The sequence below is a fragment of the Mauremys reevesii genome, linkage group 5 (genome assembly GCF_016161935.1).
Source record: "Mauremys reevesii isolate NIE-2019 linkage group 5, ASM1616193v1, whole genome shotgun sequence".
Lineage (NCBI taxonomy): Eukaryota > Metazoa > Chordata > Testudines > Geoemydidae > Mauremys > Mauremys reevesii.
This window is the reverse complement of record NC_052627.1, coordinates 83330947-83352175: the sequence shown is the minus strand read 5'-3', so window position 1 is coordinate 83352175 and position 21229 is coordinate 83330947. Positions and strand designations below refer to the sequence as shown.

The 21229-nt window shown below is 41.2% G+C and overlaps 1 long non-coding RNA gene across 1 annotated transcript in view; it reads left to right on the top strand.

The window, feature by feature from the left end:
• LOC120405916 overlaps positions 1 to 11160 on the top strand; it is a 108760-nt gene extending 97600 nt beyond the window's left edge. The window contains exon 3 of the long non-coding RNA XR_005598987.1: positions 10680 to 11160. This is a non-coding gene — a long non-coding RNA (uncharacterized LOC120405916). The remainder of the gene's footprint in view (positions 1 to 10679) is intronic.
• The last annotated feature ends 10069 nt before the right edge of the window (positions 11161 to 21229 follow it).

Here is a 21229-nt window from a genome sequence, read left to right as displayed (position 1 = left end):
ACCCCCAGATGGAGCCCTCTCCCCCACATCCCAACCCTCTGCCACACCCCCAGCTGGAGCCCTCACCCTCCTGCCCTATAATTTTCATACCCAGATGTGGCTCTTGGGCCAAAAAGTTTGCCCACCCCTGCTGTAAATGAACAAGAAAATGAAAATATTGCTAGCATGTAGGAGCTACCTTGGCCCCCATAAAATCTAGGACTTTTAACTCTGAGAGGCCTTTTATTATAGGAACATGAGGCCAGTCACTATTCTGTCACAGGGTGAATGAAACGAGATATTTGCATTTGGTCAGTAACTGCAAAATTTGGCAAATTCAAATTCTTTCCTGTGGTCCGGGACTTAGCCCTTGCAACACAGAACTCTTCTGAGCCACCAGTGTGCAATGGCGTTTGTATAACAGTGTGTTGTGACACTACGTGTTCTGAACTGAACACTGAATGTCTGGGTCTAGTTTCACTGATCTGTAAGCAGGGGCGGCTCTAGACCCCAGCGCGCCAAGCAGGCGCTTGGGGCGGCCGTTTCCCGGGGGGCGGCATTTGACTCCGGTTGAGCTCCTGCCGGCATGCCTGCGGCAGGTCCACCAGAGCCCGGAACGAGCGGACCTGCCGCAGGCATGACTGCGGCGGGTCCCGTCTTCCCGCGGCTCCGGTTGAGCTCCCGCAGGCATGACTGCGGCAGGTCCGCTGGTCCCGGGCTCCGGGGGACCCGCCGCGGGACCGGGGAAGGGCGGCACAGCGCTCCGCGCTGCTTGGGGCAGCCTACTTTCTAGAGCCGCCCCTGTCTGTAAGCAACTGGTCTGAGGAGGCTTGGACTTCAGCTTGAGCTATTGTTGTTTCTATGATGTTCATCATTTGTTTCTGATATGTTCCACAATGTACCAAGCACATTGGGCAAAGGGGCAGAGAAATGTTATACAGTATATAAGCATAGAGTTCAAGGTTGTAACTGGCCATATTCTAGTGATACAAGGCTTTCAGAATACAGTGCTTTGAGAAAGCTATTTTATTTTTCAATAAGATAAATAGATTAGTTCTAGGTACTCATAATCTCACTATAATCAACAGGGTGGTTTCTTGTAGGCATCATAGTAGATCTATTGAAGAGAGGTTGGTGGCCTTTCAGACCAGCTTGGGAAGAGTGTACTGTGTGGAGGGGCAGCACCAGGGGAGGCTTTAGCTGGGGTCCCTGGGTGCCATTGCACCCACAGAAATCAGGCCCAGTCAGGTCAAACCTGAGTGCAGCTGCGATCTGGCATACAGGGTCACAAAATCATGCACTCACAATTGAGTAATTGGCATTGCAACCTGGGTGTCATATTGTAGCATCACTCAGGTTTGGTGCCTGCCATCAGTACTGCGAGGAGTGACTCACTCAAATTGGCTCTAGAATTCAAGTCAAGCCATGAGTTGGCAGGCAATATGCAAATGAGATTCTATTCCAACCCCCTCCTCAAAGGGTCTGTAATTTATACCCTCAATTTCTCTGAAGCCTATATGTAAGGATGATGGTCATTTTTAAGTATTTGGGGGTGGAGGGAAGTAGTTTTTGAAAAATTGGGCCACTTTAGTATCTGAATTCTGCTGTGGTTATTATGTAGGAGACCCTGTTTGATTCTCATTCCCAGGTTCTCACTTCTTGGGTTAGCAGCTATTGGAAATGCCCTCAAAGCTCTAAATGTCTAGTTTAGTGGAATGATAAATGTTTATGATGAAGCCCCTCAAGTACAGAAAGATTAATTCAAAAGGGCAAAATGCTGCCTTAATTTATATACAATATAGCTCCTAGTAATTTAAATATTATTTGTGTATTGCAGGGGTCGGCAACCTTTCAGAAGTGGTGTGCCGAGTCTTCATTTATTCACTCTAATTTAAGGTTCTGCGTGCCAGTAACAAATTTTAACCTTTTTAGAAGGTCTCTTTCTATAAGTCTATAATATATAACTAAACTATTGTTGTATGTAAAGTAAATAAGGTTTTAAAAATGTTCAAGAAGCTTCATTTAAAATTAAATTAAAATGCAGAGCCCCCTGGACTGGTGGTCAGGACCCAGGCAGTGTGAGTGCCACTGAAAATTGGCTCTCATGCCGCCTTCAGCACCCGTGCCATAGGTTGCCTACCCCTGGTATATTGTGAGAGCCAGTGCAGAATTTGGATTAAAGTATCCTTGTAGGGGGAGGAAGGGCTGAGAAAGATAGAGAGCATTGCATTCATTGTAATAACACTGATTTTGGTTTTGGAAGCAAACTGTATTTTTTAAAAGAAGAATGACATATTATTCTAGAGAGTTTTGTGATGTTGAATGTACACATATAATATGGCAAAAGGACACAAACTGAATGTTATATTTTTAAACAAGTTTATACTAGAAACACTAACATCACTATTTTACAAATCTAAGTTAAGTACCATGAATGCAGGGGAACAAAAGTTATCAGATTCAAGTAATACTCAGTAAGCAGATTTATCTACTCATTTTCTTCAACTTTTAAAATGAGCCCATTGTTCCCACTGGATGCATGTGCAAATATTTCAATTACAGGTCATGAAATCCAAAAGTTCCTGGAGTTACTTTGAAGTGATGTATCTTAAGTAACAGGAGATGAAAAACTCTACTCATGAAAGCAGAGTACTCTTCATTACTAAATAAAATTAGGACATATACTGGGAAGGGTATGTTGGCGTTAAAGTCTGTTGTATCACCTCTGCCGGATTAGCAGTCTCCACGTAATAGCATTCATACATAGTATAAAAGACCAGTTGTAGGCCACTGGGCCTAGTGATTACTGCTGGGCTGATGTTGCAGAGTGAAGGGGTAGCCACGAGGTTGGCAACCAGGATCAGAGTAGTTGTGAGAGCCAAAACCTGTAGGCAAGGGTCAGAGTCAGAAACCAAAGATCAGGAGTGGTTACCAAGCTGGAGTCAAGAAGCAAGAATTAGGGTCAAATTCAGGCCAGGCTCACAGATGGAAGATTTGTGAGCAGGGCCGGCTCAAGACCCCAGCGCGCCAAGTACGCGCTTGGGGTGGCATTTTGCCGGGAGGGTGGCAGGCGGCTCCGGCGGACCTTCCGCAGTCATGCCTGTGGCGGGTCCGCTGGTCCCGTAGCTCCAGTGGACCTCCCGCAGGCATGCCTGTGGATGCTCCACCAGAGCCGCGGGACCAGCGGACCCTCGCAGGCATGTCTGCAAGAGGTCCCCCGGAGCCGCGGGACTGGCGACCGCCAGCGCGCCCCCCTCGGCGTGGCGCCGTACTTGGGGCGGCCAAATTCCTAGAGCCGCCCCTGATTGTGAGACAAGGCCTGGAGCTGCAGTAAGCCAGAAGTCTGCATGTTTGTCCAGACAAATTCGTGGGCCACCCTTCAGGGCTAATTAGAAAATGGGCTAATCAGAAGGCTGGAAGGTGCTGCTGCACTGGTCTCTTTGGATAATACTAATCTCCACAGTGATCCCTAGATATAGGTCTGCATGGCCTCCCAATGGTGATGTGGGACTATCATTTGCCCCAGGCTCAGCAGATGCGGGTTCTAGTTCCATTGACCCTTACATGTAGGCTGCAGAAAAATTGGGACTATAAATGGCAGACCCTTAGAGGGTGGGATTAGAATACAATCTCATGGAGAGTTATGACCTCAGGCAATGAAACATTAGAATACAGCATAATCTCTGATTTACCAGTATTGTAACTATAAAGTTTTACCTACCTACCTTGGTTGTTGCCTATGCTGGGTATTAAATACAATGTTATATAAACTTTCTTTTACTTAAGATATCTATCTTGGCCAATATCCAAGTATGCTGGGATAGTCACTGTGGACCATTCCTGAATGCAAATTTCTGATCTTTGGTAAGATATAAGAGGAGGTTATGAGGTACCTGCCCTGCTGCATTCACGCCACGACAAACAGCAAAAGACCATCCCATCCCCAAGAAGCTGTGCAGACAGACTCTGACTGCAGTCAGTGAGGAGCAAGGGGAAAGGCTAGTGATAAACTGGAGCAGGGAAGTGACAGTTACATAGTGTACATATTAAACAAGATTTCCCACCCCGCTCAAATATTTTGGATTCTTTTCCTGGCAGAAGGAATTGGCCACCATACTTTGCAATATCACCATGGCTTCCAAATGGTCAGGAAAATTTGAACTCCAAGCATGAACTATTTACTTGTTTGGGGAGAAATCAGTGATAGTAAATAGTAAGATGATGCTACATGGCTACACATCAATACTAGACTAAACCCAAAATCATGTCCAGGAAGATAGCTGGTTTTTAGGGAAATGGATGATCTACCAACTACTAGACAGTCTGAGAAGTGTTTCAGAGAATGTGAAGAACCATGAGAATGAAACATTCCAGAAACATTGACTACTGCAATTCCATCAATCACTTCACAAGCTTCAACTCTCTTATTGGATGCCCTATTTACTGGTAAGGACGAGAGACCATGCCAACCGATACTTCAAAATTGTCCACAGAAGATGACTGGTCATGTGAAAAGTTGTTTTAATTCAGCAACGTACAAATAATTCCCTTTCACTGAATATTGGTCCAGGCTGGTGCTGTCTTCTGTTTCTATTGTTGACACTTCACTCTGTTCACAATAAATAAGGTATCTGGTAGAACTGGCACCGAGTCATTTGTTACAACTAGATTTAATAGATGGGAAAAGGCATGTGAATGTATACAAAGTCATGATCTTTCTCCTGCTCATAAAGATACTTTTCAGCAGTGGACTGACTCTCTCTCTCTCCTGGAAAAGTGGTAACAGTGTCACTGACCATATCGACTTGGGGAGGAAAGCATAAATAGAACAGATTTTACTATTCTTCTAGTGCATTGCTGACTGCACCCTTACACTTGCTCACAAAGAAATGGTACTACAAAGGCATGACAAGAATGAAAAGTCACTTAGAGGGGAAACTTTCTTGCAAACCTTGATTGATTTCAATGATGGGATGGAACATTCTACAAAATGATGCAGATTGCAGACAAAAATACCAAGTATACGTCAAAAACAATCCCAAGTGAGATACTAGGGGCAGATGCATCTTGTGTCAGTGATATCTCAAAGGAAGTCTCACAGGCAGGCAAGTTTGCTCTGATAACCTGTGAAGGGGTTCAGTCACCACAAGCACCACCCAGTGATCAGGCAGGGTGTGGCAAGTCCCCTTCTCTCTTGGCACCCCTGTTGATAGCTGTTCTGGTCCTGCAGTGATCCGGCCTTTCTGTGACTCTGACCTCTGGCTAGGTCATGTGTATCATGTCTACCCCTTTTGGGATATATAAAGAGCCCATCAATAGGGTAGCCCCCTGGTTTAAGTGAGGCTCTCTGGGTCGCTCTTTGGGCTGAGGTCTAAGGGTGTTGGCCTTCAGGCTTCAGAGCCTTCGCTCCTCTAGACTCCCTGTATCAGGGGTCTGCTTCTGCCTTTGGCATCACTTAGGGGCTGGTAGGGGAACCACGGCTCACTCTTGCCACTGGATTCTGATCCGGGGCCCAGTGTAAGCAACTATGTCCTGCACTGCCAAAGTGCTATACTGCTGCCTCTCTGGATCACTTCCTACCCCAACCCTCCTTTCCAACAGGTAAAGTAAAGACATCAAATAATTGGAAATCAAAGATAAAGTCTCAGACCTTCTACAGATCTCAAATCTCTTCCCTTAGTTAGGTGTCAGGCCTCAGGAGCTCCTGTGGAGCTCCTTCCCAGGATTATAGGTCAGCTTACCTCCACAATCTGATGTCTTACTGAGCACCCTGTTACCCTTCTGAGCTTCTCCTCCAAGCCAGGTACACTTTGCAGGTGTGTGTGGGAGTGGGCTGCCTGGGCCCAGAGCAGCTGTTTAACACCTTCCTTGCTGGTGCAGGATTTGTATACCCCATCACATAGCCAATGAATCGAAGGGCATCTCAAATACTGAATGGCTTTTTATTTCTGTGTGCTACATAGTTGTCAATTCCAGCAAAGTCAAGGAAAGGTTCCTGTGTCTTGTCACCATGCAGAAATATGTTGCATTTTCTGTAGCAAAAACAACATTAGGCCAGTCTCTTGATCAAAAATTGCATGGCACAAAATCACAATGATTCCAATATCATGTCTGGAACAACGAATGGGATCCAAACTATTATAAGAAAAGCCAGCCAGAAGCCATACCCTTACATTTACTACATGGCACATAGGTGGAATCTGGTTGTTGTTGTCCTAGCACAAGGCATCCTCAGATCAATACAATGTTTAGACTTATGGAGAAGGTTCACTCCTTTTTCAGCATCTCTGCAAAAGATGATAGAACTTCATGGAATACACAAATGGGAGATACAGTCCAACGTCTTGCATCCGAAGAAGTGGGTATTCACCCACGAAAGCTCATGCTGCAAAAACGTCTGTTAGTCTATAAGGTGCCACAGGATTCTTTACTGCTTTTACAGAACCAGACTAACACGGCTACCCCTCTGATACTTGAGTCCAATGTGACACATTGGATCTGCCAATATGTGTTTATGAATCAATTTGATTGCATCCTACAGACACTGGGTCAGTGTGAATGAATGCTGGATCATTCAATACTGGTCAAGATGCAGATTGGCTGCTCGCAGAGATTTCATCCTTTTACATCACCTTACTGCACCTCTTGAAAGAAACACAACCACTCTCTGAGAGCCTACAGAAGGACATCACACTTGATAGATCATTGTTGCACATGGAAATTGTCCTGGTGAACCTTGTGAAATTGTGATTAGGTAAGGTTTGGATTGATGTTACCGATATGGCACATAAGGCTGATGTATGGGTAGAAGCACCATGACAACAGAAGCAGGCATCCACAGTATTAAGCTGACTTAATTTCAGCTATGTAATATCTGAATCACTGGGAAGGTGAGATGATGTGCAGTTATACTGTCGCAGAATCATGTTTGAGCCAACTGTCTTATCAATCAGTGAACTCAACAAGTGCTTTACAGACAATTGTTACACCATCTTGGCTATATCTGCATTGGGTCCACTTAATATGTTCCTTAATATCAATATAGTGACTCCCCTACCTGATACTGTTGGGATTCCTATTGATTTTCTATAGCACCAGTTTACACATGCTAAATGCTTACTTGCACGATCATCTCTGATGATATCACAAGTGATCAAAAACTGAGTGATAGAAGAGTTCCTTAAGATGGCCATGACCTTCCCCATGTGTTCTTGGTTGAGGGATAATTCTCCACAGTGAAGAGAATCAAGAACTATCTCTGCTCAACAATGTCACAGAAAAGGTTGAACCACCTGGCTGTGACTGCAGTAGAGCTGGATCTGTCTTACAAAATAGATTTGATTAGATGGACAGATGTATTTGCTCAAATTCATCCAAGATCACCAACGTTGCAATAAGCTGTTAAAGTTACAGAAAATTGACAGCCAAGAAAAAGTCCCATGGATAGACTATTTATGGCATTATTATGCAACATTCTGCACTATAATTTTGTTACTACTAGTTGAGTATCATATAAGTATAATAATATTAAGCTGAAATAATAAAGAAAGGACAGTAATGCTCACTGTATTTATTTTTGGTTTTGTTTCATACTACAATTACACTAGTGTTTAGTACAGTGCACCAATTGAATTGGGAGGCAATATCCACCTGTATGCAGTGTGGACAAAGGTGTGGAGACATAGTAGTCACTCCTGCTTACCTGTAGGTATATACCCATATATGAGATTTTCTGAGAAGGGCATTTTCTGTGAGTTTTAAAAACAGTCAGAACATCCATCCTCTAACTTAATAGCTAGAGCTGTTGATTAATTGCAGTTAACTCATGCAATTAACTCAAAAAAATTAATCATGATATAAAAAATTAATCACAATTAATTGCAGTTTTAATCACACCGTTAAACAATAGAATACCAATTGAAATTTATTCAATATTTTTGGATATTTTTCTATATTTTCAAATATATTGATTTCAATTACAACACAGTATACAAAGTAGACAGTGCTCACTTTTATATTGTTATTTTTTATTACAAATATTTGTACTGCAAACATGGCAAACAAAAGAAATAGTATTTTTCAATTCACCTAATACAAGTACTGTAGTGTAATCTCTTTATGGTGAAAGTGCAATTTACAGATGTAGATTTTTTGTTACATAACTGCACTCAAAAACAAAACAATATAAAACTTTAGAGCCTGCAAGTCCACTCAGTCCTACTTCTTGTTCAGCCAATTGCTAAGACAAACAAGTTTTTTTATGGGAGATAACGCTGTCCTCTTAGATTTCCCTCCAGAAATTGATGTCATGTATTGCCCAACCCTCTCCTAGACAATACAAATTCAGATAAAGTCTGTATTTCTTTAACAGAAATAATATGCACACACATTGTACCCCAAATGGAATTTCATAGACACTTCAGTTTAAACACACTGGATTAGGTAAAACAACAAAACAAGTTTATTAACTACAAAGAGAGATTTTAAGTGAGTACAAGTAATGAGGCATAGTATTCAGAAATGGTTACAAGAAAAATAACAATAACACAACAGGTGTTCCTCACCTGTTTGGTGTTTCCTTGCCTACCCTTCCTGCTTGGTGACTCTGTTTACTGCTACAATGCAAATTATGCAGAGAACACATTCCTTGTTAGACACAGACTTGTGTGCCAACTTCTCCTGTGGTTTGGAACATGTGTTGATAACATTATACAAGGAAATCTTATAACTTCACATACAGGTCTGTCTCATCTTACGCTGGGGTTACGTTCCGCAGTTAGCGCGTAAAGCGAAAATCATGTATAGTCAAAATTACATTGAGTGTAATGGCGGGCGGAATTGCCCGCACTACGGAAACAGTATTTAAATTGCTATTTTTCTCTTTTTTTTGTTTTTTTTGCCGGCCGTGTAAAGCTGAAATTGCGCATGTTAAATGCGCCTAAGATGCGACAGACCTGTACAATGTTGCCACTCATAATTTATCAAGACCATATTGAGCAGGGAATTATGAGATTTCAGATGATATTTCACAAGGCATACTTTGTACAAATATTATTACAATACTATGTAGGGTGTGGACACAGGGGTACATTCTGTCACGTACAGTTGAGAGTGAATCCTTCTCCAAACATGCAGCCTGAGCACCTGGGCTTTGTACTAGGAAGTTTTAGTGTGGCGGTGGAGCAGCGCCTCATGCTGTATGTAGGACAATGACCAGTGGATTGGGATGATGGCAGACTTGCTGTCCCTGTCCCATACCTGTCTGCTTGTTGGGAACTCTGATGAGCTGTGTATCTTCTACAGGGCTCCTTATATCCTATGTCCCTCTACATCCAGGCTTAGCATGTGTTTGTTAAGGAGTTGCCCTTAATGAGTAAATCCTTAAATATGTATGGACAGATGCAGGAATCACTTGATGAAATTCTATGGCCTGTGTCATGCTGGGGTTTCATATTAGATGATCATATCAGTCCCTTCTGGCCTTAAAAATCTATGATTGAAATCCTGTCCTCAAAGTCCATGGCAAAACTCCAATTGACTTAAATGGGGCCAGCATTTCACCTTATGATTCTTTGGCCCTTGGGTCCTAATGTTCACCTTTGACTACATGGGAGAAAAAAGGTGCTGTGTGCCAGCAAATGCTTCCCTTTGTCATTATGTACATTCAGAAAACAATTAAGTGGCATTTTTAACTGAAAATATCTGATTTCCCTTCAAATGTTTTGATAAAAAATTACTTTCTAAACCATCCTTGAAACTTAAGAATTTATTAGGGCATAGTGCAGTTTGGGCTTTGTAGGAACGATTTGTCCTTGATAAATTCAAAACCCCAATAATGTGGTAAATTAACCTAAAAGATTGGGTTTCTGCTGGGAGATGCCACTACCATTGCAAAAAGGGACAGCTGGTAAACTGTGGCTGTACCTCTTAATACAATTGTCTTGAAGTGAAGAGTTATTTGCCTTTTTAGTTTATCTCCTCCCAGCACCTGTAGAAATGGTTTTACAATAAGACATCTATTCAGCATAATGCAAAATTGATAAAATTTCATTGCACTTACACCCCCTGGAATCTCCACTAAGGTCCAGCAGGATTATATTCCTTTTAAAGGCTTCCCAAAGCTGCAGAGAAGCATTATGCCTTTAACATTGCATGAATAACTTCTTTGAACAGACTCTGGTACTATGAAAAATTAAAGTGATCATTTAGAGAAGACATAATTAAGTGAACAGAACTAATAAAACACTGTAGGAATTTTGTCAAATATAAAATTGTGAATGCTCCCTAAAGTATACTTGTTCATTGATGTCACAGTCTGACTATTTAAAAGTAGAGGTCCCATCTTCTGAATACATGGGCTTGTTCATTTTGTGCTTCTTTGGATAATGCGACATCTATGTTACCTTTACATATTTCATTAGCATACATTTCCAGCTTAGAATTATTCTCTATGGAATCTCAACCGATAGGCTATTTTAGTACAGACATGACTCCTTTGCCTTGAAACTGTAATTCTTCTAATCTACTATTACATGCTATTGTTATTGCTTTATTTCGGCATACAGATAAAACACAGATATCTTGTGTGGAATCAGAAAGCAAAGCTCCTTTTGTTCATGTCAATCTGTAGGACATTATTTCTCAAATACCATTGTTATCATTTGACTTCAATAATTTGCTTATTCTCTTCTTCCCCAAAGGACCACAGCAGAGCATCAAGGCCACCTCTGCTTCCCATTGCAGATTAGTCATTTGCTGATTCATGTGACTGCTGCATCAAATACCTCATCACGGCTGTTCAAAATACTTCAGATGAAACCTGACACCAAGTAAAACTCCCAAGGCACTGGGTTTTCCTACAATCTCAAAACTCAGACTATGTTCCTCAAAAGGTTCCTGAGCTATCTGAGGAAATCTGGGTTCATTACTGGAGTGGATTACTTGGATTGATTAATGGCTTTGCATGAGCATCATTTGAAATTTGTGTTTGTTTGTTTTTTATTAAGTTTTACTTTGAGATTTTGACTTAGTTTAAATCCAAAACTCAGAGAAAAAAAAAGATGAATACCAACCTAAGCAGTCTGATGCCAATAAATATATCTGTACAAAGCTTTCTGTAGCACAGCCGCTGAGTTTTGCATGGATCCATTCCTCCCAGTAAAAGCAGCTATCATTCATGAACTCTGTTCATCCTGCCAGTTTCATTTTGGTTACTGAAGGAGTCTTGTCATCAAAAAGAAAATTAAAAAGAAAATCAAAAAGGGCAATTCTTGTGGGAGCCATTTTTGATTGCATGTTATACCTGTCAATGGGAATGTAAAAAAACAATGGAAAAGAATATGGGACAAGCTGTGTGTGTGTGCTGACATTTGGCACTCACCTATGATGAGAAAAGAAATGGATAAAAATGGGAAAGCACAGAGGTGACCCCATTTATGTCAGCTTCATATATCTATGAATATAACTATCTTGAGTGAGGGAGTGAGAATACATAATGGCTGAGTCCTATTTTGACCTTTTGCTTCATGAGTGATAGATCATGAGTGAAAGTAAAGGTCATGACATAAAGCAGCCATCAAGTCTTCCATTAATCGATCAGCTGTATATTTATAAAGCACACTTCCTCCAAGCACCTCGGGGTGTTGTGTGCAGAATCTGGTTCAAAGTAGGACATTAGATATTTAAAAAAACAAAACAAAGCTATCCAGAAGTTTTTAGTTTTAGCTTAAAAAATGGACAACTGATTATTGATACAAATCAGCTTTCATAACTAAGGAGCTTAATGTGGAGTTGAATGTGATCTGTAAGACACAGGTCATATATGCCACTGATTATTTTAGGATTAGTCAATCTAACTAAGACCTGGGGCTACTCTGTACTCTTTATTCAGACAGAACTCCTGTTGTCTTCAAAAGCAGGAATTTTATTGACTAAACAACATGGAATTCAGAAATGGGCCTTTTGTGACTTATAAACAGAATTTGGCTAAGCCACATGAAATGTTGCAAGCTCCATGATCAAGCAACCCACTGTTTTATATAAAGTAAACTCTATTTCTCTGAGGGTAACAAACACGATTAGGAAACCTAGTGAGAAATTGACATGCATCATTTGGTTTCAGTTGCAAACACTGAGGGATCACAGCAGGAAGTTAAGATGAAATAGTTATGTATGATAGTTTTTGCATGAGACTTATAAACTAATAGGCCCAAGGTCTCAGAAATTCCTGGGTGTTCAACTTGAAACATTTATAGATTCATAGATTCCAAGGTCAGAAGGGACCATTCTGATCATATAGTCTGACCTCCTGTGTAACAGGCCATAGAACTTCCCCAAAGTAATTCCTAGAGCAGATCTTTGAGAAAAACATCCAATCTTGATTTAAAAATAGTCAGTGATGGAGAATACCCAATGGCCATTGGTTAAAAGGGCTTGATTTTCAGACATGCCAGGCTCCTGGCCCTTTAAAAATCAGGCCCCTTTAATGTATCTCAAGTTGGGCTTTCAGAAGTCCAATGCTGCATGGAAGACATCTATCAGCAACCAATAGCTCCCTAGATGTATGAAAGTCTCTTGGTCCAAACAGCAGTATTAAGTCTGTCCCTTTAATCCAATAGTAACATTTTCTCCTAAATGTGAAGAGATGTATGGAGATTTAGTTGTATAACCACAATTCTGTGCTAGTTTTTGAAAATATAGGGTTTTGATGTGAGTAGCTGCATTTCAGTTCTCTAAAAGTCTCAGGAGTACTTTATTGATGCTACACTACACAGCAGTACTCCAGTTGTCCCAGGGCTGTGATTAAGCAGCACTTTGCATGCCCTAGTGATCTGCATCTCAAATGTGCTTAACCAAGTTCTGCCCTCAAATATGTGCATACAAGTCCCATTGATGTCAGTTACATCCAGAACAGTTCCATGATATTTCTTGGCCTGCAGAGCTATGCAAAACAACCAGTATTTGCTTTGAGTATTCATGTAGGAAACCTATACATTCCCACAAAATTCTTTAAAAAGAGCCATTACTCCTGCTAAATACAACTTTTTTTTCCTGCAAACATGGCAAAAATCATGAATTTTCTTAAATTCAATCGACTATGAAATTTTGCTGTTATCACTGCTAAAGAACATTTAATATGTGAGTATCTGTGCCATGCCTCTTTGTCTCCTCTCCCTTCCCCTGTTTCAGTTTTAAGAGCTTTAACCCAGCACTCAGGTGAGGTTTTCTAAGACACATAAGGGATTTTGGATGCCATTCAAATTAAAAATGTTAATTCCATTAAAAATTAATGGGATTTGTATCTAAATACTTTAGGCAGCTCTGAAAAATTCACTCGAAGCCTTTCAGGATGTTTCATTCATAGTTCTTACTGTGTTACACATACAATATAAAGATATTTGTAGATAGCTCAGTGGTTTGAGCATTGGCCTGCTAAATCCAGGATTATGAGTTCACTCCTTAAAGGGACCATTTGGGGATTGGTCCTGCTTTGAGCGGGAGGGTTGGACTAGATGTTCTTCTGATGTCCCTTCCAACCCTAATAATCTATGATTCTATCAAGTTGCTGAACTTCTCTTTTGCCAGGTTGCTAGCAATAAAATCTTACATGTGCGAGGGAAATTTGTTCCTTTTCAGGTTCCTATCCTTACAAAAGCAGTACCCAACATGTGATGTGAAGGGAGCAAACACAGGCCAGCCAGATATATAGAAATAAATAGTTTCCCTTCATTTACATCCTACAAAAACAGAAGGGTTATGGAGTACAATAGCAATATAGTGCCCTAAAGTCATACAAGACATTACCTTAAAATTCAGGCAGGCAGTGCATGGCAGTTCAGGTGTTGGATTCTCCCTGCACTCTAGATCTGTTTACTACTCTTTACTGCTTGAACATAGACTACTTCCCCTATCCCAGGGCCAGGAAGGGACACAGATAGACTCTGAGAGCTGATTGATAAGGACTGCTATTTTTCTAGTCCATTTATTATTATTTATGTCTTAAGGCTTTCTAGGTGGCTTTCAAAACAGAAAGATTGTCTGATACCTGCCCCAAAGGAGCTTACAAACTAAATTAGATAGGACATAAAAATGACTGTAGGGAGGGGGTTGGAAAGGATATGTACAGTAGCACCAAGAAGATGGTGTGGTTGCTGGTGCATGACATGGTGGAGCATAAAATATATTTTTCTTTTGTTTAGGTCTAAATAAATGTTTTAGGGTACATCTACACTAAAGCAGGATGTGTAATTTCCAGTTTGGGTAGATATACCTGCACTAGCTGTGATTGATTTAGCATGCTAAAATAAAAGTATAGCCAGGTGATTGCAAGTGGTGAGATGGGCTAGTTGCCTGAGGATGCACTAGGGTTTCAGACAGGATCATACTCAAAGCAGCTTGCCCCTCCTGCTGCTTGTGTCACCATGGCTAGACTTCTATTTTTAGTATCTTAGCTCAATCAGAGCTAGTGCAGGTATGTCTACATGAGCTGAAAACTACACCTCCAGTGTAGACATACCCTCTGTTGTCTAATTTAGTGTAGGCATCATGGCAGAAATGGTCTTAAGAATTGAATGAATGAGGGCCTTGCACAAATCAGCTCAGGAAGTGCTTTCCAGGCATGCAAGAAAGTGTGAAAAGATTTGAAAAAAGCAGACAAATGGGCATGCAAGCTGAGGTCATTTGTGGGGCACCTGGAACAAGGTGTGACACAAAAAGAAATAAAGTTAGCTAAGCCAAGGAGGGCAGAGTGATGAGGACCTGAAAGGTGAGAAGTAGCTTGAACTTGATGTGCTTGAGAAAGGGGAACAAGTGAAATGATTCAGTCATAAAAGAGAGAGGGTGGCTGGCAGAACATGCTCTGTGAGGGCTCCAGTACTTGGAACTTTTTCCCTGTCTTGGTCCAAAATTTGGTGACCTTTAGCCACTCTTCAAAATACATCTGTTTCACAGGGTTTTTGGAGAGGGCTGAGGGTATGAGTGACACAGGGGTGGCAAGGAATCTCTGTCGGTATCTAGCTGAATTTCTGTGAAATGACTAATGCTGCTGGGATTTTATTGTATAATTAATGATGTTAGGGTGCTGAAAGCCTTTGTTATATGTCCTTTTTTTTGTATTTTAAAATCTAAATGATTAAACCATATATATGTGACTGGATTAACCATAATGCAGATGTTGAGTAGCAGCATGTCTGAGATCCTCTGTGCTTCTAAGAATTGCCTGGCTGGGTTCATTTAGTGTGAACCCAAAGTGAGCCTTTCTTGAAGCTCAAAAATGATGTGTAACTTTAAAAATATGTAGGTATATATCTGATTTTCTGCACTGGTTGGTGTTGGAAGTGGAAGCACTGAAAATGCCCCAAATGAACACATTCCTATATCATTTCCACCTAACTGGAAGCAGGAAGCACCAGAAATCTCATAGGAAGAATTGTTCTTCTGTGATATAGAGACCAATTTTGCATATCGAAGAGATTTGCATAGATCAGGCAAGCATTGACTGCACAACAATATACATGCCCACACTGTTATTTTTTTTATAGCAAAAAAGAACTGTATTTATATCATAACAGACATTTCTATCTTAGAATGTTGAAGAATTTGATAACATCTTTTCTAATATCAAGCTGGTGATCTGGATATTGATTATTTCAGCCTAATTATAATTTGAAAATGTTAGATGGCGTCTTTCCTATTTTTTACCTTTAGGGTCAGGTCATTTGCTAGGGTGTTTGTGCTACCCTCCTTTATTTTAGCATGTAGCATGTCTGTATTACTGGAGACCTAATATCAGACTATTGTATCAACAATATCGAAAACCCCAATGCAATAACCTCAAAATATAGGAATAAAAGAGTAAATTAAAGGCAAAGAAAGTGTAGCTTTTATTGTCTGTCATTTAGAATAACACATGCTTACAGTACAGTATCCAACAGCTATCATGCTTGGCATTCAGCGTGGGAAATACCCCTGTTCCCTTCTGAAGGAAAAAATAAAGGGCATCAATGACCCCTTTGAATATAATACAATTCATTACATATTAAACTCATTATTTAATTTAATTATTTAAAAAATGTACATAACCTTACATGAGTGCATGGAACTTTACAGACAAAGTCCCTTTGGCAGGGACTGGTTCTTCTATTTAATATCGTGAAGGATGTTTAATACAGTAATGGAAGTATCACAGGGCTGCTAGCCCCTTTAAAGGGAGTCCAGGTCCAGGCTAGCTGTGATGAGCTCATTTAAGGGGAACGAGGTAGTTAATGAAATAATGAGCACCTGGCCTGATAAAAGGCCATCTGTGCTCAGCTGAAGAGGAGGTGCTCAGAGAGATACAAGCTCTCCTAAGGGAGAGGGGCCCCTAGAGACCGGAGGAGGAGGAGGTCTGTGCAACCATTGAGCCAAGGGGAGAGACTACAGACCTGGGAGGGCAGGACTGAGAACCACAGACTTGAAGGAGGAGGGCTGTGCATCCCTTGCCTGAGGAGAAAGACTTTAGCTCAAGTTTGTTTGTACTTATTAAAGCAAAAGCCCTCCTGAGGAAGTTTGTCTTAGACTCTTTTAGATGGTGTAGATTTTTAAGGGGCCCTGGGAGAAGGGAAACTGAGGCACAGAGTGCCTGCAGTGTCTTAGTAGGGGGTGTTGTAGTGCAGACACATCACATGACAGGAAAACAATAAACAAAAGAAGATGGGGTTCTGGGACAGGGAGGATTAAAACACTGGAAGTTTCTGTGGTGTGCTTAATGCTAAGTATGTTTCTTGTTAGCCTCTCTTTGTTTGGCAGCTGGATATCCAGGACACTTCAGAATGGTCCTGTCACATTTAAGGGCTAGCTTCACCTCTGTCCCTCTCTGAATGCATCCCCTCAGGTGGCTGGCATGTCTTTATTATTGTTATTTATATTTGTTATATTCCCATAGTGCACAGGGGTCCTAGTCAGAACTCTCCTGGGGTGGAATTCTACAATTCTTCCACTCTTAAACCAGCCCCTGAGCTATGGCACCCAGTATAGCAACTGTGCTTACACAGAAGGTGCAGCTGAGTTCAAATACCTGCAGTTCTTCCATTAGGGAATCTCTAACCAGTGGCATACAGTGACAAAACAGCCTTGTTAAAACAAAGTATTTTTTTTTCATAGTAGGAACAAGATATTTTGAGAAAATGGGTTTTTAAAACAATAGTCTACCTCCATGTCTATCTTATGTAAAGGCTTGCCACCCCCTGATTGTAACCAAGGCAGGCCCAACTTCTTCAGACACCCCAGCAGGTGCCTCTGACATAGTCTGGTTCCCCTGAACAACTTTCTTCCTTCTCTTGAGAGGGTTCCCTTTTAAATTTCACTATTTTTTTTATCTCTTGGGTTCTTGACTATTAACTCCCCCTATTAAACTAGCCCAATATATTCATACACTAAACATCCCAATAACCAGCATACAATATTCATAAATTATTATAGAGCAACTCCAAATCCATCATAGGCAGCTGCAGAAGCATGAGTGAATGCAGTTTGGGGTTGCAAAGGTCCATTTGGGAGTCATCACTGTAGACAGAGTAAATGAAGCCTTGTGAGTGGATTAAGTCACCCATGGATTGGGTTTCAGAGGAGAAGTGAAGGAATCCAAGGACAGAGACATGAAGGACACAGAATATGGGAGCAGGGAAGAGGAGGCACCACCAAGTGAGATGTTGAAGGGCCAATGATCAGAGAGTTAGGAGAAGAACTATCTAAGCAAAGAAACCAAAAGCCCAGGGAAGAGTATGCTGATAATATAGTGATTATGGTTGGCTGGAGAACCAGAATTCGATGTTGCAAAAAATGTTGAGGTTTCAAAATTTGTTGTCTTCCACATTGGAAGAAAAATGAGATCTTTTGAAATTCTCTCAAAAACAAAAACATGAGAGAAAATAGTCAATAGCCAGTGCACTCACCTTGGATGTGGGAGAAGCAGATACAAGTACTTGCTCTAAATGAATCGGGTCTCCCACATGCCAGAGGAGTGCCCCAACCACCTGGCTATTATGGGGTCTCTTCTTCTCCCTGGGGTGTTTACCCCACCCTTGCCCTGAAAGGGTTAATGCAGATTGAGATGGGGCTATTTAATCCAACAGGCCACTGCTAAGGGGAATCAGGTGGCTGAGTAATTCCCTGACTGTGTGAAGAAGCCCAGCTGAAGAGGAAGGAGCTGGGCTGGATTTATAAAGCCAGGAAATTGGAAGCAGAGTGGCTGTGTGTGAGATATATCTATATCGGGGGGGGTGAGGGCTGCAGGGACAGGTAGCCTCTACAGTTACGCCCTGGGAGTTGGGGAGGCTGGCAAACCCAGGAGTGCAAGATGGTAGGGAAAGGGCTCAGGAAAAGGCAGTCAGGTCTAGAAGGTGACAGACTTTGGCTCCTGACTAGATGGTCCCTGACCAGGACACCAGAGTAGGCTATGATACTGTGGGGCAGTGAGTGAGAAGACTGCCTAAGACTGAGGAAATGGCAGTGGGAAGACTGCCTAAGATTCCTGAAGAAAGACTTTATACCCTGGAAGGGGAACATGCATATAGAGACTTGGCTGGAGGGCTGAGTCATGAAGAGGTGGCAGCAGCTTATGGAGTGAGAGGTGCTGCAGATCCAGAGAGAGAGGCAGAGTGATGGTGCGCATCTGCGGGAAGGGATGTCAACCTTGTGAAGCTAATGCCCAGAGTGGCCGGGAAGAAGCACCATCCTAGGGGTGAGTTGAGCACCTGGTCATACTCCCCAATTAGAAATTCCATCCTGGACCTGAGAAATGATCATTGAAACAGAAATGTTTGTTAATTTTTTTTTGACTAGCTCTAATAGTGGCTGACTCTATCAAAGGCAGTGGACAGATCATGGAGGATCAGATTGGAGAAGATGCCTACGGGAGTCAACAGAAGCAGATTATGAGAGAGTTCTAGCCTAGGAGTGGTACAAGTCAAAGCAAGAGGGCAGGGAATCCAAACGAGAATTAGAGGAGAGGAATTTGAGAGTATCAATAGCAAGCCCAAGAGGGATCGAAGAAAACAGGAGGCATGAAATGGGGAGCTAGGTAGAGAAGTGGGAGGAGTTGAGAGTGTTCTTTCTTTTGTTAGAGTAGAGGAAACACTAGTATGATTAAAGGCAGAATGAAAAGAGTCAGATGAGAAAAAAGGAAAAAAGAGGATTGTAGTAAGAGTCATGAGCTGAGAGGGGATATAGAGGTGATAGTAAAACACGTAATGTATTTGCCCTCACTTAAAAACTTGATTAGTTTTCACCACAAAAAGAAAAAATGTTTCCAGGAGTCAAACTCAACCCTTCTTGCAAAAGCTCTACAATATTTGGTCCAAAGCTCTGCAGCTTGCAATAAAGATTCCACAGTGGATTGGAATATTACTATTGAACGCTGTAGTAGTTTTTGCAATAAGGGAGAATAGCTGTGGATGTTAATTGTGTCTATGATGAAGCCAATGCTATTGGGTTTGGAATGGATGTAAATAATGCAGAGGTAAGCATGCAATCTTTTCCTTCCTAAGGGAGATGACTGACCAATAATGCCACGATTGTTGTTGAAAGACTTTCAGTGTCATTACTAACACAGTGGGGAAGCTTCTTTCTCATTTTCACATTAGAGAGACAGTCCAGAACACAAAACAGTACATAGCATTCAAAAGGAATAAATCACACTGCTCAGAGTTGAATAATAGCATGTTCGTTGACATTAGGGGGCAAGTTACACTCAAAAATTCCTGTGCTTGCAACATTTGCTGCTATTGTATATGTGATTTCACTTGTAAATACGGTCATCAAAACCAGCCTTGGTTCTCTTAGCTGATGGAGATATCAGCAGAGAAGGTGACTTTCTCTTTCAAAGTCTTCCAATTATAATGAGAAGTAATAATTCTCATCAAGAGGTTTAGGCTTGGCAGAATTTTATTTTTATTTTTATTTATAATTGACAGAATTTTTATTTGTAAGCATTTACTTTTTTTATTCAAACTCTCAAGGGAATTATGGGAGGGGGTCATACAATGGGGGAGTCAGATGACAATTATTTAATGACAATAGATGTTAAGATCCAAAAAGTTAAAGCTTTATAACAATCAAAACACAAATTATCAACATCACGTAAAAATATACCAAGTAAATAACCTTAAATCAAACTCCGCTATCAAGCAGCATTTTTCTTTCTTTGCCTATCTGTAAATTTTGATTATTGAGGAAAAAGAATTTGTCAATTTGTGTGTGCATTGAAATTGATTATCAACATTTACTGATTAAAAATCTAATCATCCAAGTGTAGATATAGTGTGAGGCAATATAGGATTAACTGAAAAATTCAAACTTTATATATGGTGTATGTCAAGCTTCCTAATTTGAAAACATTCTTAACAGAATTTGTGGCATGTTTACATTTGTGTCATTGTGGAGCTGTGTGCCATCATGAACGCGTGGATGTGCTTGTCTATGTCTAAAGAAAACCACTTCTCTCTGCTGGACATGTCAATCATTCAGTCAAACTCCTTCTGTCAATCTATTTATAGAGAAAGAGAAGAGGAAGGGGAGGGAGGTCTGGAAGCTTTGGTGTGTCATAGAATCCAGTTCTGTGGATTTTTTACTCCCCTTAATGCAAGAAGATATTGAGCCAGATAGGGGAAGGAGCCACACAGATTCACTGGCCATCTGTCCCACAGAGGGGGACAAACACTAGCAGATGTTACTGCAGCACTGAGACTGCGGTAGCCACTGTAAATTGCCCCGAGAGACAATTCCATCCTCACAGACCACCTGCTCATCCTGTGATATTCAGGCTTGCCATGAAAGATGGGATTTGCCTTTAAATGAATTATGGTGTGGCCTGGCATAAGTCATGCATGTGCCATGTGCTGTTCCACAGGGCACCTTCTCAAGGTTCAAACCCCTTCTTTTGGTCATAAACCACATTATTACTGACTGATATGGTAAAAAAACTGGTGCCCCCCTCACATCTCCCTAGAAAAGTTTAAAATCAGTGCTGGGTTTTTCAAAAAACATTTTACATCTTGTATTCAGACATGTCTCCTGTGAGCCAAGGCTGATGACTGAGTGGGTATAATGGGGAGAAGAACGAAGGTGAATGTGTGTGGTGGAGTTTGTTGTTGTTTAAGGTGAACTTCAGTAAGCGTCTCCCCAAAATAAGGAAGATAAAGTGTTACCAGTTGTAAGTTACATATTTCTTAAAAAAAGAGAGAGAATGACTCAAGAATGGGGGGAGGGATAGCTC